The sequence below is a fragment of the Perognathus longimembris genome, chromosome 5 (genome assembly GCF_023159225.1).
Source record: "Perognathus longimembris pacificus isolate PPM17 chromosome 5, ASM2315922v1, whole genome shotgun sequence".
NCBI classification, from domain to species: domain Eukaryota; kingdom Metazoa; phylum Chordata; class Mammalia; order Rodentia; family Heteromyidae; genus Perognathus; species Perognathus longimembris.
Window position 1 is genome coordinate 12,263,082 of NC_063165.1, and position 19,611 is coordinate 12,282,692.

A 19,611-nucleotide genomic window follows, 5' to 3' on the forward strand; every position below is an offset into this window, starting at 1 on the left:
TATTGAAAGCATTAGCCACCAGTGACTCACATACTATAGAACATATGGTGATTCGGATTCTTGAGTACTCAAATATGACCAAGAATAGGACAACCTAATGAACCGCAAATCTCAGGACAAGAAAGACAGATAAATACAATCATGCCCTTTCTTTTTTCTGTGATCTTCAGGCTTGAACTCAGGGCCTGGGCACTATCCCTAAGCTTCTTTTCTTGAAGCTAGCACTCTACCATTTGAGCCACAGTCGCCACTTCGAGCTTTTCCTGAGTAGGTTATTGAAGATAAGACTCTCACAGAGACTTTGTTGCCCAGTCTGGCTTCGAACAATGAGATCTCAGCCTTCTGAGTAGCTAGGAATACAGGCATGAACCACTGGTGCCCCACTCATTTTTGTGTTTTTTTTTTTATTTTTTAGAAATAAAAAAGGCTCTGCCACTAGGTTGGATCAAGAACATAGTTCTTTTAAAATGTTTGTGTCTAAATGTCTGGACATGAATTAATAATGGAAGTAGCACTGTGGCTCAAGTGATAGAACACTAGCCTTGAGCTGAAGAGCTCAGGAACCCAGACAGAGTTTAAGCCCCACAAGCAACAGCAACAAAAAATAATAGTAATGACTTTTATTTGAAATCCTCAGTACTTCAGTTTTATGATAAAAAGAGAAGCATTTTCCTACAGAAAGAGAATCTTACAGTATTGAGTTTCCACTCATTAGACCTATGCACTCTTTAAGCTCATAATACTGAAGGCTAAGAGTTTGCTCCCTGGAGAAAATGGCTTTTCTGGGATGAAAGCTTTTCACTGGTCAGAGGAATTACACTGTGTTTCTTTAGCAGTGGAGTTATATCTACTTTGGCCAATTAAGCTTCAAATTAGAAGTCTCTACAATGGTCAAAAAGAAGAAGAAAGGAGCTTGGCTAGGAAGAATTGAAGTGCATAAAGGTAGAAGCTGGATTCAAGTTTATGAGAATAAATTATGGATAGAGCACAAGGCTCATTCCGAGTGCCAGTGAGTTCCAGCCTGCTCTCTTTTTATTTTCCCTGAGGCATCCCATCTGTTTGTGCTGCTTTTGTACTAACAGCAGTAAATTGCTAAACTCCTACTAACTCCAGTAAATCCCAGAACTCTAGGGCTAGCAAACAGCTTGTCTACCGAGTCCCAGTGCCATGCTCCAAACTACCAAGATATCTCAATTCTTTGAAACTGCATCCATGAGGGAACTCATTGTGTCCTTCTAGAAATGTACTTGTTTCACACTCTGTTATGGATTTTCCCAAGGGAACTAAATTTACCCATGCCTCCTCCCTTCCCTTCCGCCACCATTTCTTATCAGTCCCAACTCTTTATGTTCTACCTCTTATCTGTGTGCATTCCTGTAGAATCTTTGCTCTGCTCATCAACTGCATTACCTCAGATCCTGTCCTCTCATCATTTCAGTGCACTCCCAGCTGTTGAACCTACCCTTCTTTCATATTGGTCCCCTCCAACCCCACTTCTTCCTATGCAGGTCTACCAGAGCTTCCTACCAAAATACAAATAACAACTCCATAGGGTTTTTCTTACTTGAAAAGTTGAAAGCTTTAACTTGTAACTGCTCCTACAAACAGGTCTTCATTTGCATGGGGTGTGAGAGGGAAGGTTGGGTGTTTCAGTTGACAGCCACATAGTGAACTAGTGCGTTGTCTGTGTGTCAGTGGGCCAGATTCTTAATGGAAATCAGACATTCCACGGCTTAGTCACAGAGCCAAGCCTTCTGGCATTGGGTTGCCTTCAATATCCACAGAACTTCCTTGTATTTCACACAAATGCAGTAGAGGAGCTAATGACCATGTTAGAGAGTACAGTGATCTTGTCTCCTTAGAGTGAGCTCTTACTGGTCAGCACAAATATAAAAGTGGGACTGGAGCCTGAATGACAGATCCAGGTTCTCTCTGATACCCATTCTCCTCTTAGGTTGAATTTTCTCCTATTTGACCTCAGTACACACCATGTTGGGTAGCCACCTCTCACAGCATATTTAATATTTAATGTATCTAACCAACATTTCATCCTGGGAGCTCTTATGACATCAGTATACCTATCATATTTGCTTCAGGATTCAACAAGAATTCTGGTCCATTGTATTAGTATTATAGACAAAGGGTTGAAGTAGTTTCTAGGCTTTAAGGTAGATACCTGTTAAATGAAACTGATAGTGTGGTTCCTTCATAATCCTAAAACCTCACAAGCTCCTTTATTGGTACCTAGCATATGTACTGCACAAAACAATTCTTTCTCTTGCCATAAGATTATCTAGAATTGTTATAATTGCTGTATAAATGATGCACTTCGCAAAGATGTTGAATTGCTACATTCCCAGGATTATAATAATGTTTTACAACACAGTCCTATATTATACTGTGACACTCTGCTATTTGGTCTTCACTCCAATTCACACTCCTGGTTTAATCATTGTTTTCTGATTTAGATATCCTGTAAATTTCCAAAACTGCTCTTTTATAAATGGTTTGTCTTTTATTATTTTCTATCTTCTGCTGCAGATTGAATTATTATATGTAGGTTCCTAGAAACTATCGTTTATTACTTAATGTTTTTCTTTTTTAAAATGATCTATTTGCATATAGATGATGATGTTTCCTTGCCAAGAAAGGCTTAAGGCATTGTCTGTAGGTGGAAGAAATTTCCTAATCTATTTAAACAGCTGTTTAGGGCATTTGTATTTTTCATTTCACAAATGAGTCATTATCTTAATGAAGATATGGCTCCTCTTCAATGTCCATGTTCTGCTTGAAATCATCTAACCCTCCAGAAAAGCAAAATCCCCTCCTTCCAACCTTTGCTTTGTCAACTTATCTTCAAATGATTGGTATTCTTTTGCCTTTTGTAATTTTCCTTAAATCTATGCAAAATGGGTTCTGTTCTGCTCTGGCACTATTTTTCTCAAAGTGCTTCATTTTGCAGCTACCTCGAGGCTAAGAGTATTGTAGCTCTCAATTCAGGTATGGCTGTTTCAGATATGCTGTAATGACATGTTTATGAGATAGACAGTAGAAAGGGAAGAGGAAGAAAGACATACCTAGTTTTTCCTTTCCCGTTCAAAGTTAATAAAAACACAATTGTAAACTAGATGCAGAAAGGAGCTAGCTGAACAAATCCATGGCTAATAGGATTTGAATTGAAAGTTGTAGCAGAGGATCAGGAAACTCACTTTTAATAAGAGAATGCTTAATTTTTATTACAGTTGTACTATGGGCACTTGATAAAAATTTTTCCACTCTGAAGGAAAAATGCAACACGCTTATTTCAAAAGACATTGGTTCCATTTTCTATACCTAATAAGCCTATTGATTTTGTGGGGAGAGGGGCTGAATGAATCTACACTGGCCTAGGTTTAATGCAGAATATTTATGGCACTTCCCAAGCCCACAGACTAGACATTTCAGACTACTGAAAAGTAAAAATAACTTTATTGTGTTAAAAAAAGAAAGAAATTCGGTGGGGGGGAAGCACATAAAAATAAATTGAGAAAGTTGTCAATTTATTCTGCTCATACTCTTCATTTTTCTCATGAAGTGACTTCTGGATATATGTAGATGTTACAGCTGATTTAGCATTTGCAGACAGTGTTTTCTCAGATGGTAAACAACCCCAGGCATTTTCTACTGCTTCCTTTAAAATATTCTCAGAATGGCTCATTCATATTTTCCCCAGTATTATTAATGGGATAATTGGTATGAATTATTTATTTCCTTCATTTAAATATCTATTTTAACCTCCTCCAATCAAGGTAGTTAGTCTTCCAAAATAAAACCTCTTATTTTATATTTTTTATTTTTTATTTTTTTTTGGCCAGTCCTGGGCCTTGGACTCAGGGCCTGAGCACTGTCCCTGGCTTCTTCCCGCTCAAGGCTAGCACTCTGCCACTTGAGCCACAGCGCCGCTTCTGGCCGTTTTTTCTGTATATGTGGTGCTGGGGAATCGAACCTAGGGCCTCGTGTATCCGAGGCAGGCACTCTTGCCACTAGGCTATATCCCCAGCCCCTAAAACCTCTTATTTTAAAAAATGCACTGTTAAGTGAATGGACCTTCATAGAAAATGTTTTGCAAAATGGAAATGTATAAATTGGATGGCACCCCAGTTTTCTGGCCAGATGACTGCTAGTGAAATGTCTCCAACCAGCAAGATTGATGGGCAAATGACATTTTGCCATCATTCTCCCAGATTCCCAGTTGGGAATTTCTGCTGTCTGTCCTAGGTGCCTTTGCCCATTAATCATTGACAGCATGCATAGTAGAGTAGTTCACATACACTCAGTTCTCTGTGCTTTCTTTAGAAGTAATATTTTGTTCTTCTTTGCTTGCTTTGAAGTTTATGACTTCCATAAATATAGTGTCTCTGTCATCCAGATAATCTGTGAAATTGATAAGGAGATCGTAAAGTGGACATGTAAATCTTTAGCTGACTTAAACTTCAAGCACATTTGTGGTAGTTTCCTACAGATTAGTTTGCTTAGTCCAAATAAATAAATGTCATGGCTGTTCAAATTATTTGCCCAGTTCTTAATTGAATTATTTGCATTTTTGTATGAGTTTTTTACATGTTCTAATTAAATAGTCTTACCAAATACCTGATTTGCAAATGTTTTTCCCATTCTGTAGGGATTTGTTGTCTTTATTGCCATCATGTAGACATGATATTTTATTCAAGGTGCATTTCACTTTATTGTTGTCGCCAGGGCTTAGACTCAGAGCCTCATCCTCTTGCTCATACTCGACACTGGAGCTATGCCTACAGTCCAGTATTTTGTTGGCTGATTGGAGATAGAGTCTGGCAGACATTTCTACCCAGGCTGGTTTCAAACCAGAGTCCTCAGACCTCAGCCTCCTGAGTCACTGAAAATACAGGTGTGAGCCACTGATATTCAGCTGTTCACAGGAATTTTAGGCCTTCCCCCCCCCCCTGCCCCACCCTTTTGTTGTTACTATTTGAAGCATTGCTATTACAATTTTTTTTTTTTTTGCCAGTCCTGGGCCTTGGACTCAGGGCCTGAGCACTGTCCCTGGCTTCTTTTTGCTCAAGGCTAGCACTCTGCCACTTGAGCCGCAGCGCCACTTCTGGCCATTTTCTGTATATGTGGTGCTGGGGAATCGAATCCATGGCTTCAAGTATACAAGGCAAGCGCTCTTGCCACTAGGCCATATCCCCAGCCCCGCTATTACAATTTTTAATGAAAGTTAAACTACACTATAACTATATTAGGAAAATACACTGTATATATTATAGTGTAACTGTGAGATGATTCCACCATGAGTTCCATTTAGGAAAGAGAATATTTACAAGTAGCAAGGTACAATTTAGCACAATGTTGTCTTTTCCTCCAAATTTTGGTGATTTACAAGGAATGGCTTTGAGAACTTTACATTGTGGTGGCAGTGACATATCAATAGTTTTGTGCATTTTTATGCCATGTTTTTGTGTGCGTAGGGCTATGGGTACCTCAAGCAGGTGGACAAAGCCTGGACAGGGTTTCCCACACCAAGTTGCTGTGGCCTACAGTGATCCAGTGCTGTTGCTGCTCTAAAGTTATTCTCATCTTACCATCTCTTGTGTGTGGTTCTGGCATTTGGAACAAAATTAAAAAGAAAAAAAATGAGTGGGGAATGAAAACAGACCACAGTGATGGCGGCAGAACTATTTCCTGGCGTTAAATACTACAACAGATGTGTCCCAATTTTTTGTGGAATCTCGGGAACAGCAATGATTTGGGACTGTCATAAAGGCTGGTTATCCTATTTTTTACAATCAGATGCCTCAAGGTTGAGTTTTAAACAGAAAAGAAAAAAAATTGAGGTGATATTCACCACCAAGAACCTAGAGATGAAGACAAATGAAGATTAATTTTGATCCATGTTTCCACATAGACCTTAGGCTGAGAAGAATTTGTTTGCATGAATCAGACTTGGAAAACAATGCTCATTTGCCTCTTACTATTTATTCATCTCAGAAACAAATTTTACAATGTAGTCCCTGAGCAAAAGTGCTATTACTCTTCGTTAATAGTTCTTACATCACATCCACTGTAGGCTGCTTTAAAGAGAAAATCATAGAAAGTGAGATATAATATTTCACAAATATCATAGATCTTCCAGGTACCAGTGACTCGTGCTTATAATCTCAAGAGGCTGAGATCTGGAGAATAACAGTGTGAAGCTTGCTTGCGCTGAAAAGTCCAAGAGACTACATAGCCAGTGAAAACACTTGTGTTTGGAAGCAAGGAATTTTCCTTATAATCCAGGCACATGTCTGAGTTAATCTATCTTTCTTAAGCTTTTCCTCATCATTGCTAGGATCAGAGTTACCTGCCACCAGGCCCATATTTCCTCCATTGAGATGGAGGCCCATGGATTTTCTGCTTGGACTGGCCTTAAACCACATTCTTCCCAATCTCAGCCTCCTACATAGCTTGATATGACAGGCTTGTTGCACACATTTTTTTAAGTACATTTAGTGATTGAGTGTATGAGTGTGCCAATCCTGGGTCTTGAATTCAGGATCGTGGCACTGTCCCTGAGCCTTTCACTCAAGGCTGGTGGTCTACCACTCGAACCACAGCTCCTCTTCTAGCTGTTTTTCAGTGGTTAACTTGAGATAAAAGCCTCACAGACTTTCATGCCAAGGCTGGCTTTAATCATGATCCTCAGATCTTTGCCTCCTGAGTAGCTAGGATACAGGTGTGAGCCATGGCACCTGGCTTAATATGCTTTTTTTTTTTTTTTTAAGTATACATCAAGTGAAACAATGCTTGGGACCCAAAATGTTTCGAGTTTAAAATGTTTCAAATTTTTGGGGCTGGGAATATGGCCTAGTGGCAAGAGTGCTTGCCTCCTATACATGAAGCCCTGGGTTCGATTCCCAAGCACCACATATATAGAAAATGGCCAGAATTGGCACTGTGGCTCAAGTGGCAGAGTGCTAGCCTTGAGCGAAAAGAATCCAGGGACAGTGCTCAGGCCCAGTACTGGCAAAAAAAAAAAAAAAAAAAAAAAAGTTTCAAATTTTAGAAAGTTTATTTCGATTTGACTAATTAACCATCCCTAATCAAAAAAAAAAAAAGTCTGAGTGTTTTGAGGGCTTGAGTTTGGAGCATTTCAGATTGTCAGATTAGATTACACATGCTCAACCAGTACTGAAAACTCTTGGAGCTAACTAATCCAACTTAAGGGTTTTAGGATATGAACAAGAATACAAGTAGCATTATAACTTTCTACTAAGCATCCATCTGAACAGTTTCCAGACTGCTATTGGCAATGCCAGTGATCATGAAGAAAATGGAAGAAAAGCTGCGTCAAGAAAAGGACAAAAAGAGGAGATTGTAGAGAGATGGGGTAGGGAATCTTTATACTCTGTGGTGACACCCTGCCAGATTTAATTTAGATCTCATAGGCTATCTCTGCTTCATTTCCCTGTCCCATCTTTTTGGCAGAAAACTAGTATGTCAACGCTTGAGAAATGTTTCTATCTTGAGTAAAAAGCTTCTTCATACTTGAAGTATTTAGTACTTCCTTCAGGTATAGGAAGAAAAAGCAAGTGTAGTTTAAATCAGAGTCATTAAGGAACAGGGAGTAGCCTAATTATCCTGTGTTTTGAAAAATAAGAAATCCATCTGAAAGTCAAATACCGTATGAAAATGTGAAGGCAGTCTTGCTTTCTAGCTCTTTGATATAAAGGGAAGTTCTGGCTTCCTTCCCACATTCATCTGGGCCTACCTGCTGGGCCAGTAGCTCTTCAAGGGAACATGAAAGCTGTGTGGAAACTTCTTGCTTTTCAGGTTAAGGGTCCTGGGTGGTTAAGTGGTTTGATCAAAATCAGAGGCTGTGAATGTTCTAAAAATACTCAGTGCTCAAGGGTTTCCTGGTGTCTTGTCAAAGTTGCACAGAAATTAGAGTGGATCTCTACCTGGAATGAGATGCTTTTCCTTCAACAACAAAAAAAGAAAAAATAGGGATATTGGAGTAGAATTAGAAGCCCTCTATGGAAATCATTGGTAAACTAAGTTCATAGGAAACTCCTTGTATTCCTCAATGTCTTTCTTTGCCAAGTTGACCTGGTACATTTCTGTGTCTCTTAGTGAATTGGACTGATGAATGAGGTATTGCAGAAGAGAAAAACGAACTCGACTTCCAGTGTGCTTTACTCCTTTCCAGATGGGGTAGAAGTCCCAGGTGTTGAAAACAATCCAGCTACAGGCTTACACTACACTTACAAGCAAAAGGACTTAGTGGTCAAGGAGTGTGCAAATGGTCTTTCCTGGTTAATAAGGTCTGGTGGGGTTACTTGTGAGTGGCTTTTGTTGAAAAAAAATCCCTAGAGAATTTGGGCAGAAGATAAGGCTGAAATTGATTGTAGTCTACTCTCGACCAGTCAGTCCAATTGTAGCAACAGGTCAATTTTTTTCAAGGCTAGAATGAAAGCTACTATCCTTGACGGGCCCCTTAAGATCCAAAAATTATTTCCAGTGTAAGCCCTATGGATTAACTTTAGAGTACTCAGAACAAAAAACAAGTTTATAGAGCTTCATTATTAAACCTGCTTTTCCAAATTATATTTTGGCTATTAGCATGGCTGGCCCTGCTGATATTATTCAGATATGTGTTTACCTACATAGGTGTTTTTGCAGAGAGAGATGCTTGTGGTATCCCTTCCTCGTCTGGTATAGACATCTATCCTTTTGGATTATGACCCCACCCATATGACCACACTCAACATTTAATGACTTTCTTAAAGCCCCTGTCTCCAGATACAGTAGTCTTGAGGGCTAAGCTTTCAATATTTGAAATTTGATGGGATACAATTCACCTCAGTCATGCTCTTGGACAGATCTGCTACACCTGTTCTTCATTCTTCACCTATTACCTACTTAGCATACCTTTATTCTGAAATGAATTCAAGGGAAGCCATCTTTTTCCTACTTCTATACACGGCATTGAAACTGAGAAATGTGGTTTTTTCCCTTCAAGACTCATATTGATGCCTAATTGTGCACATGATGGTTGGAAAAGCTGAGCAGATCTCAAGAAAAACCTTGAGGATGCATTAATGTCATTATCATGGAGGAAGTTATTGACAGGGTGAACTCCTGGTACACAAATGAATTCTGCCTTTATTTCTCTCCTCCTTTTGCAGCTGTGAACTTGCCCTTGGCCATATAACACCACCACACAGAGGCCCTCACCAAAAGCCAGTCTAATGTTCTTGAGCTTCACAGCTCCAGAACTGTGGGCCAAGTCTCTATTCTTTGCAAATTCCCCAGCTTTCAAGATTTTGATTTTACACCACAAAATGGACTCCGAAACACCCGAGTTCACACACTGGCATTATCCACACCCTATGTATGAACTTGACACCCAAGACCTTGTTGGTATATAAAAGGGATATATTTGGTGTGGAAATATTTAACAGTTTAAAAAAAAAAAAAAAACAACTAGCATAACCTCTCTCTTCCTTTTGTCTCTGAGCAACAGTGGTAAAACATGAGTGGCAGACTAGATAGTACAAAGTCTAACAACATACCCAATATGGTTAGCTACAATCTCTCATCTTGAACCAAAGGTTGGCAACTCTTATTTAGATTTTGCTACTAAACTATTATTGCATCAGATGTCATATTCCCTGCCATCCAAATGGCGTACAAGAACAAGAGCATATGTTTTAGACTAGGTGAAATTTTGATGTTTTTTTGACTAAGACTCAATTTTGTTGAATGTGAGTCCTAAAATTGACATTGATATACTCAACTTTATAGATTATTCGATCTACACCACTTCACTAAATTTAGTTACTGGACATAAGTCTGACAGTGACTTCTTTCTGGCATTGGAGCTGGTGGTGTTTTCATCACACTGGGATTAGCAAAACCTGAAACCTGCCAGGCATTTGCCACCCATTTTGCTGCCAGAAACAGCTCAGCTCCTGGCTTCTTGGAGAGGAAATGACATAACCTCTGTGTTTATAAGGTGTCTGAAACTGTGGCCCCCTCTACTTCCTTGCTGAATTTAAGGACTGACACTGGCACCCAACATTCTCAGAGTCTTACCAGAATAAATCATTGCCAGTCAAAAGAAGAAAATGATATGTTTCCTCAGAAGGGCATTGAAAGAGAAAAGAGCTGAAATGAAGGAATGTTTGATTGCCAGCAAAAAGCCTTCTGGGGTTTGGAGAGAAAAACTGTATACCAAAAGGGCCAGATTACACAGTTCTTCTCCCCCATCTGCTAAACTCAGCCTTGAATAAAGCTCACTGAGAAACCACATTCTACTCCAAGGCATTTATTATTACCAGAAACAGTTGTCCAAAAGCAAGTAGTTAATATTCCTTGTCATGGCAGCAGATTGGTTTCCTAGGCCTGCTGGAGCCAATTATGGCATTGTGGGTAGCCTAAACCATCAAAAACCTCTTATCCCAGCATTCCCTAGGGAAGAAGTTTAAAAGCAAGGGCCATTGCCCTTGGCAGGGCCATCTCTTACAGAAGGTTTTAGGGGAGAAGCTGTTCCAGAACTTTGTCTTGCTTTTGGCGTGGCAGAGCCTCCTTTGTCTTCCTTTAGCTTCTAAAAGGGCCTCTCATGGTCTCCCTCCCCCTTCCCGTGGTATCAGTCTCCTGTGTCTTTCTTTCCTTCTGTATCTTCTCATCTCGGACTCAGCGCCATCCCCCTGCAAGATGGCCTCATCTTGTCTGTAACATTTGCAAAGACCCTATTACAAATAAGGTTAAGTTTGATTCGTTTTCTCTGCTTTGAATTCTACGTGTCTGAAATGTTGTCCAAGATTCTTTCTCGAACACTATCAGATTCCAAAGAACTCTACATCCTGAATATGTTCCCTCTTCATTGAAAAATTAATAATTTCCATATTTAATTGGTACCAGATTGTGAAAGGTTTGAATTGCTTTGCTTTTTCTTGAGGCTGACGAATGAGTAAATTTGTAAATCATGGCTGTTTTAATTAGCTAGGGTTAATTAATGTTTACCACACTTAGAAGATGAAAAGACATGTGTAGATGCACTGTACTATGAATCATTTTTCAGTTTATTGTGGAAGCCTAAATTATATTTGAATAAGGATTGCTTGCTTGCGTCACTCTTAGCTTTAGAAAATAATATTCCAGTACTGTGGTAATTAGAAGAGTTCTTAACTTCTCGTGTATTAAGCACACATTATTGAACATGATCACAAGCTAATTATACCTATTTAGAGAAAGGTAGTGTTTTTTGTTGTTCTAAGTTGAAATGTTTTAGAGAGGATGAAGGGAAGAAAAGTTAACTATGCTGACATTAAAATAATAGTTTACAGTAACTTTTTAAAAGAAAAGATATTACTCGAATCCACTTTCCGCAAAGCCATAGGAATTTGCGTGACATATTTTTCTGGGGCTGATAATATGGCTACTAGGAATGGTTTTGGAATGAACTCTCTTATAGGGGTTTCCAAAGAGAATTAATTCCAGCTCCTTCTCCCTCAGGGACCCTCAAACCCATAGAGCCCCAAATCTTATATAAAATGATAGTAGTATTTACATATAGCCTATGCACATTCTCCCCTATATTTTAAGTTGTCGCTAGATTTTCTGTGACGCTTAACCCAATTTGTACATAGTTGTCATGCTGTATTGTTTAGAGATTAATAATGAAAAAAATAAGTCTGCACCTGTTCACTAGAGATGCAGTGGGATTTTTTTCCAAATATTTTTGATCCAAGGTTGGCTGAAGTATGAATGCTGAGCACATGATATAGAGGGCTGACTATACATCCATGGAACTCAATTTTACCCCCTACCAAAAGTCGTTACTCCCTCTTAGTGAGAGAGTATCTCATTCCATCCAGCAGGGTAATTTTCATCATGTTGACTAAAACACACACACACACACACACACACACACACACACACACACACACTCCTTGAGCACACTCCCTAGGTAAGTAACTAAAGCAACATTGTCCACCATCATGCTGTCCCCATTTCCTGTCATCATTGTCTATAGGGAGCATAATCTCTGACATCAAATACTCAAAACAGCAGAAAGAGGATAAGTGCGCTTTACTTTTCACCTCCTACATATATTCTCCTTTGTTCTTGGTATGCTGATATTAAAATTAGGGGGGGTTGTATTTGGGGTTTAAACTCAGGGTCTTATGCTTGCTATATAGGTGCTCTATCTCTGTCACTTGAGCCATGACTCTATCTGGCCTTAAAACTTTTTTTTGCCTTTGTGGTGGTACTGGGGTTTGAATTCAGGTCCTCATGATCACTAAGCTAGCACTCTACCTACCACTTGAGTCATGCTTCCTGATTTCTTTTCACAGACCCCATAACTCCTTATTTAGAGAAGAAATATCTACTGACAACCACCAGCCTGATTTTATTGTGCTAAGCCCTGTAAGTGTACACTAAAATGGATTCTCAGCAAGCACATGGCACTTTATTGTGGGTAGAACTGTTGACTACTTAATTCAATCTAATTAAATCTCTTGGAGCTAATCTAATGTGAACTTTTTCTGCTAGTATCAGAAAACACCTGTTTCTTTATAGTGCTTACCTGTTTTGGCAAAGACATGACCTCTCCAACTACTTATCTCCCCTAGCTCTAGGACTTTTTACTAACAGAGTCCTGGCAAACTCAACACATTTAAACAGGTGTCTTTTGTTTCTTCTTTATTGTCAAAATGAAATACAGAGGGGTTACAGTTTCATATGTAAGGCAGTGAGAACAAATAAATAAACAAACAGACATCTTTCTCCCCCACATCCACTCTTCCCATAATCTAAACTGAGGTGAGGAATTCTAATTTTATCCATGATCCTTACACTGTTTCTGCTACCCAGCCACAATACCACCAGCAAAGCACCCTCGGTCCTTCCTTTTGTCACTTTTTGAGCTACTTTTCTGATCCTGTCATTTCCTCCCCAATTTTTTTTTTTTTTTTTGGCCAGTCCTGGGCCTTGGACTCAGGGCCTGAGCACTGTCCCTGGCTTCTTCCCGCTCAAGGCTAGCACTCTGCCACTTGAGCCACAGCGCCGCTTCTGGCCGTTTTCTGTATATGTGGTGCTGGGGAATCGAACCTAGGGCCTCGTGTATCCGAGGCAGGCACTCTTGCCACTAGGCTATATCCCCAGCCCTCCTCCCCAATTTTAAATATTAACTAGTTGTCTCTTTAAAACCTCAGGGTTCCTCTCCATACTTTTCTTCCTTTTTGATGGAGCACAGATCACTTAGTCTACAGCATTTCTAGTCTGTCTGGGATTTGGCTGATTGAAAAGTCATGGTGCCAATCATAGCATTCCTCTGCCTTCAGGATGACCCACAAGCTTAACCTTTACTGTGTCCAAACTACTTTCTCTTGTCATTTCCTTTCACCCAATATCTCATATCCTTTGTGATTTGGCATATGCACTTGCATCTGCTAGGACAATAATCTCCCATTATATTAGTCATCTTTGTGATACAACAATGAAGTACTCAGAGCCTAAGATCAAGCAGCTCACTGGTTTGGCCACTAGTTAGTGCAGTAGCGGTGACCTGTCATAGCAGGAGGATGTGTAGGAGTTTATGTATGGGGGACAACATCTTCAACCAGAGCAGGAAGAGTTGCCACACTCCCAATTACCCAAAGGCCTCCCACCAGGCTCCTCCCCCTAAAGATTCTACCACCTCCCAGTAACTCTACCTTCCAGAAGCTCCGCCTCTCAATAGCTCCATCCTGCTGACTGACCTTTACATGTGGGCCACTGGGCAACACAACATTAAAGCATTGCAAGCACTGTAGCCCACAACTAAATCTTGTTTCTTTTTCCCTCTTACCATGTCCATACCATAAGCACTACTGGTCATCTTATTGTGCTGACTATAAGCTCTGTGATTTAAAGGCTGAATTAGGTATGCCTGGCACAGGTGATTTCTGTGAGATGTAGGATTGGTGAGTGGATAGATGAATGCATGACATTACCTGTTAAAGTGATTGGATTTTCCTGGGTTCCAGATTATTTTCCTTTTCCTTAACACTAGACCTTCAGCTTCTTTTTCTTCTGTGCATTATGAACACCTTGCTAAAGGCACTTTCCATCTATCACTAATTCCCAAACGCCAAGCCCCTACATTTGCAAGCCTGATTTCCCTATTCCTTGTCTTGTGAGCACATAAAGGAACTAACACAGAAAATACCATCACCATATCTAATATTTTTCACTTGAAAGCAAGTTTTATATTAAAAAAAAAACCAGAACAGAACAAATAGGCCAGTGTACAGAAGAGCACAGAGGATTAGCTTAGTTTTTTAATCTGAATAAATTAACATTTCAAATGCACTATTATGTATAAAAATGGTGTACTGTGTGTAGGAAAAGAAAAGCCCATCCTCCATTATGATGAAATATTCATTTATGCATATTTTCCCACTTGCCTTTTCTCAGCATAAGTTTTTTAAACTCTGTGGGTGAGGTTAACTATGGATAGAGGTTGAAAATCTTTCTAGCATGACTTCACCAGCCTTACTAGTGAACTTCTTACATGCACTTAATATAAAACTCTAAAACTGAATACTTATTAGAATGGACCAGGTAGACTGCCTGGAGTGACCTTTGGTTGTGAGGAGGGCAGTTTTCCATTCCATTCCTTTGCTACCTTTGGTCAGGCAGACTTCTCTTTTTAGCTTGGGGATGGGTGTTGATCAGGCAGGACTGCCCCACGTGCATACTTGTTCCTGTCAGAGAGGACACAACAAGTAGGATACCACTCACTAAGACTCAGTGAAAACATCCCCTAGTGTTGCATCCACAGCCTACACACCATCGTCAGTTGTGAGTGCAGTAACCATGTCTAGCACAACCCCATTCTCTTTCCTGTGTCATTGAAGTTATAAATTGAAATCCGGTCCTCATGCAGCTGGACAAGCCATATACCCTCCCCAAGGAAACCACCATGCGGGCAAGTGAGAGCCTGGCCTTTATTGGAAATAAAAGTGATGTCTCCATTTCTCTCAACTGTCTGTTAACTGGCTCAGAGCTCAGACAGAGAATAGAGACCTGAACAGACTGATGTACACACTACCTTCAACATTAACAATGAAGAAACCAGGGAATCCTGGGCTTACAATGCTTAGAGTCTCCAGAATATTTTTTTTTCTTTACAAAGGAATGTGAAACCTGTCATTTGAATTTTACAGAAAGATTTTCTCCTTCTACTTAGCTTCACTGAAAAGCATCACCCATTTTTCAAAATGAAATGGGACATTATCCCGGATATAGTCAACCTCATGTTTCATTTTTCCCATTCACTCCGTAGCTTGAACTTGTCTAAATGTTAAAATAAGCAAAGACACTTACCAATTAGGCAGAAGCACATCCCTGGAAATTCAATATGTAAGAGCTAAAGAATGAAACTAGTGAAGAATTTTCCTGTGTAAGCTCATCTATCTCCATCTTCAAACCTAATGGTCCAATTCCAAAGCCACAGAATATCTCAGTAACCTCAACAGAAGTTATTTTCATTAACCACTTCCATAAAAAATAGATTAAGAAAAATGAGGATTGGGAAGAGATGAAAGAATTAATTCTGAAATGATAAAACCATTGAAATAATAAAGCATGTCTCTTGGTTATCCCTGGTAATGGGCTTCAAATGAATTACTACTATTCCTATTTTGCACTGAGTAGTTGCTCTTGTTATTGGTAGCCTCAGATTCTTTTATACCTATATGAAGGAATATAGAAGAATCATAGTGAAGTCAGCCTTACCACAGAGGTTACACTTGTTAACCACAGTTTGCAGAGAAAATTCCACATGATGACCTTGAAAATCCCTAAGCTCAGCCCTCTAGAGGTAAGTCTTTCAGCTAGCCCAAGTTGGCCAGTTTCGTCTCTATCACCTGATGAGTCAACTGTTTTACATTGAGACTTTATGAATGGGTTATGCTTTATTAGAGGCCACATGATGTATTTTCACTACAAATTGAAAACCAGAAAATATTCAGACATATATAGACTTAAGCCTACAATATCTATAATATTATTTTTTTATTTCAAGAAAATTTTAAACTTAAAGGAACATCTAAAAAGTAGTAAATCATATTTCTTGTTTCATCTCCCCCTATGTATGCCCTGGTATTGGGGCTTAAACTGCAGGGACCTTTTGAGCTCCCTCAGCTTTTGCACTCATTCTACTTGAGCCATGTTCCTAGCTCAGCTTTTTTGCTGATTAATTGGAGAGGGATTCTTATGAGCTTTCCTGCCCAGGCTGGTTTTGAACTTCCTGCAGTTTTCAGCCATCTGAGTAGCTAGGATTATAGGTATGCGTCACTGGTATCTGGCTGTTGTTATTTTTTAACAACTGCAATAAACAGACATTGTGGTCCAGGCCTGTTATCTCTTCTATACAGAGGCATAAGTAAGAAATCATAGTCCAGGCCTATCTGTGCAAAAGCACTAGATCTTGTGTCAAAATAAAATTAGGATAAGATGCATAATAAATACATTTTTTAAAAAACAAAGATAAAAGAAATGATGGCCTGAATCAACTGGTATAGTGCCATGGATCAAGTTGTACAGTATCTATGTAGCAGGTGCAAGGCCCTGAGTTCAAACCCCAGTACCACCAAAAAGAAAGATAAGTTTTAGAAGTAATAGCTCCTTGTAGCTAAATTCTTCAGTATGTATTTTGCTAAAACAAGGACAAGTATATGAAAATCACCACATCAAAACAATATACATTCAGAGATTATTTTTCTAGTTTGTAAATTTGTTTTTAAGTCTATGTGAAGTTCCTGACAACCATGGTTGAATAAGACTATTTAATATAGTAGGGAATAAGATCAGGACATTAATACAAGTTGCACAAAGAAACATGTGAAGAGAGTCTTATAATCTGCTTTTAGATGCCAAAAAGCCTGGCTGGCTTTTATCTTCATTCCTGACAGATGTCACTGGTAGAACCAAGTTGTTTGATATATAAGTTTTGAAGCCAAAAGAAAATTCATGTTAAAGCCAGATGATATGTCAGGAAATTGTCACTTGAAATAAGAAGCATTTTTACAAGTAATATACAACCTTGTTTGTGTACCCTCCATGGACAGTTGGTTGTTATCAGTGGACAAAGTGTTTAAAAATCTGTGGCCAGGAAACTACAAAATGAAAATAAAACCAGATTTAAGACATGGAGTCTGCATTTTAACTCTGGGAGATTTTCAAGATTGATAATGTCACTAAAAATGAGAGTCCTGTCCTGGTTTTCTGGAGGTCAAGATCAAGACTACATTTGTGATACAGCATTACTTTGTGACAAAATGTCTCTAAATTTCCCCTCAACTTAGAAAACAAAGCCTCCTGCTTTTCAGAGTAGGACCTCTTTCATTCTTGGCCACAGAAGGATCACCCCGCCCCATAGTGTGAATGAAGAAAGGTATTTGGTGAGGTTGATTCTAAAAAATGTTGAAGTTATTTTGAATGTGAGGTAGAATTGGTGGAACCTAATGGTGATTCCTATAACAATGGCACCCATGCCATTCTTCTGAGAATGGAGAATCTGAAGTAGAAGGCAGTTTTCAGTGGCGGGGGGGGGGGGGGGGAAGCACTTAAGGAGAAGGAACGTGAAGCACAAGTGACGGGGAGGGTTCACTTGCTTAGATAGAGGAACCTCACGTAGCTGTGCTGCAATTGTTACCTAGCGTTGCTCTGTGCTTGAGAAACTCTTGGGTTTTAAATTAGACCTTGCCATCTTAGTTTGTTCTTATTTAAAAATAAATAAGCTGGGTGCTAGTGGCTTGTGCCTATAATCCTAGCTACTCAGGAGACTGAGATTTTAGGATCGCTATTCAATGCCAACCTAGGCAGGAAAGTCCATGAGACTCTTCATCTCCAATAACCACAAAAAAAGCCTGAAGTGGAGCTGTGGATCTAGTGGTAGAGTGCTATCTTTGAGCAAAAGAAACTTTGTAACAGGAACCAGGCCCTGAGTTCAAGCCCCAGGACCAGAAGAAGAAAAAAAGATAAAATAAATATCATCAAATTAATACTTTTTCAAAAACTATTACAAAAATTTGGAATTTTTCTTGGTGTCATGGTACAAGCCTATCATCCATTCCTATTATTGGGAAATAGAAGCAGGAAGTTCACAAGCTTGAAGCCAACTTGGGGTACACAGCTAGACCTTGTCTGAAAAAAAGAGGGGCTGGGAAGGTGGCTTAGTTGGTAGAGTGCTTGCCTAGCATTCATGAAGCCCTGGGTTCAATTCTTCAGTACCACATGAACAGAAAAGGCACTGTGGTTAAAGTGGTAGAGTGCTAGCCTTGAGCAAAAGGAGCCCAGGGACAGAGCCCAGGCCTTGAGTTCAAGCCCCAGGAGTAACCAAAAAAAAAAAAAAAGAAAAAAGAAAAACACTAGGATTATATCTCTAGTACAGCTGAATTCCATCCCCAGCACATCCAATAGGGCATGGCAAGATTGCAATCAGACTACTTGGGAATCAGTACCAACACAACTACTTGTTCATTTAAACCTACTTCTCCATGCCCAATCGCTCAGCTCTCTGTGTGGCAGTCCTCCCTCATAAGGATTGCTGTGGGTTATCCTATGATTCTATGGATCCTGACTGGACAGCGTCATGGTCTCTTGGCTGAGGTGCCTCCCAACATCTGTACATGTACATGGCTGTAGCATGCACTAATCACAACACCTTGGCCAAGTGCAGTGACCTCTTGAAGACTCTGTTGGTCCTCCCTCAAGGCAGCTTTGCAAGCTGCTGCTGTTCCAGTGAAGGTGCAGGAGCAAGTCCAGGCTCAGGGGGAAACTGCTCTAGTATGCTGAAAGAGGCTCTTGTGGTAACCATGCCCTCTGCTCATTGACGTACTTTCTTACTCTCAGCGTTTGCACAACACTGTTTCCTGAACACTTCCTGAACACTTGGCTTTCTGCCAAACAAATGGTCTGGCACAACAGGAAACCCATAACCAGTCTTTGCTTTCCTGTGGCTTTCTGGTTCAGAGACACAAAACTGTGAATGATAACTTGAAGGCAACAGAGTGAGTTGAGTCCAAAGAACAGACCTTTAAAGTTTAAACACTTAAGTGAAAGTTTCACTTAACGTGAAAGTTTTCTCTGACAATATTTCTTCTTGACCATGCTTCTATCTTTTTTTTTTTTCTCCAGTGTTCTTTTCTGAGGAATTTCTGTTGTTTTGTTTTGTTTACTTTTGTTACTACATGGGGTTGAACTCAGGGCCTTAGTATTTTCACTCTGTGCTGGCACTCTACCACTTTAGCCACAGCTCCATTTCAGGGTTTTTGCTAATTAATTGGAGATAAGAGTCTTACACATTTCCTGCCCAGTTGGCTTTGAACTATGATTCTCAGATCTCAGCCTTCTGAGTAGCTCGGATTATAGGCGTGAGCCACCACCCAGAACTCGGTTTCTGAGGAGTTTTTGTTGGTGGTGGTGGGGGTTGTCTTTTATGAAGGGATAGTAGAGGCCACACATAGTGATAGCTTTGTATAACTCATGGCTGTAGTCAGCATGTTAGAGAGAAAGTCTTCTCAGGCTGAAGCCTGTGTGAGAGTCACCTGCTAATTA

The 19,611-nt window shown here is 39.7% G+C and overlaps 1 protein-coding gene and 1 long non-coding RNA gene across 7 annotated transcripts in view; one reads left to right on the forward strand and one right to left on the reverse strand.

Annotated features, from left to right (window-relative positions):
- LOC125351537 (amyloid beta precursor protein) overlaps positions 1 to 19,611 on the forward strand; it is a 198,353-nt gene that overhangs the window by 153,654 nt on the left and 25,088 nt on the right. The gene's annotated exons all lie outside the window — the stretch shown is intronic.
- On the reverse strand, positions 501 to 19,172 carry LOC125351539. Its single transcript, XR_007210969.1, has 3 exons — positions 19,162 to 19,172; positions 18,963 to 18,969; positions 501 to 1,595 (listed from the first exon to the last, which is right to left on the reverse strand). It is a non-coding gene; the product is annotated as an uncharacterized LOC125351539 (long non-coding RNA).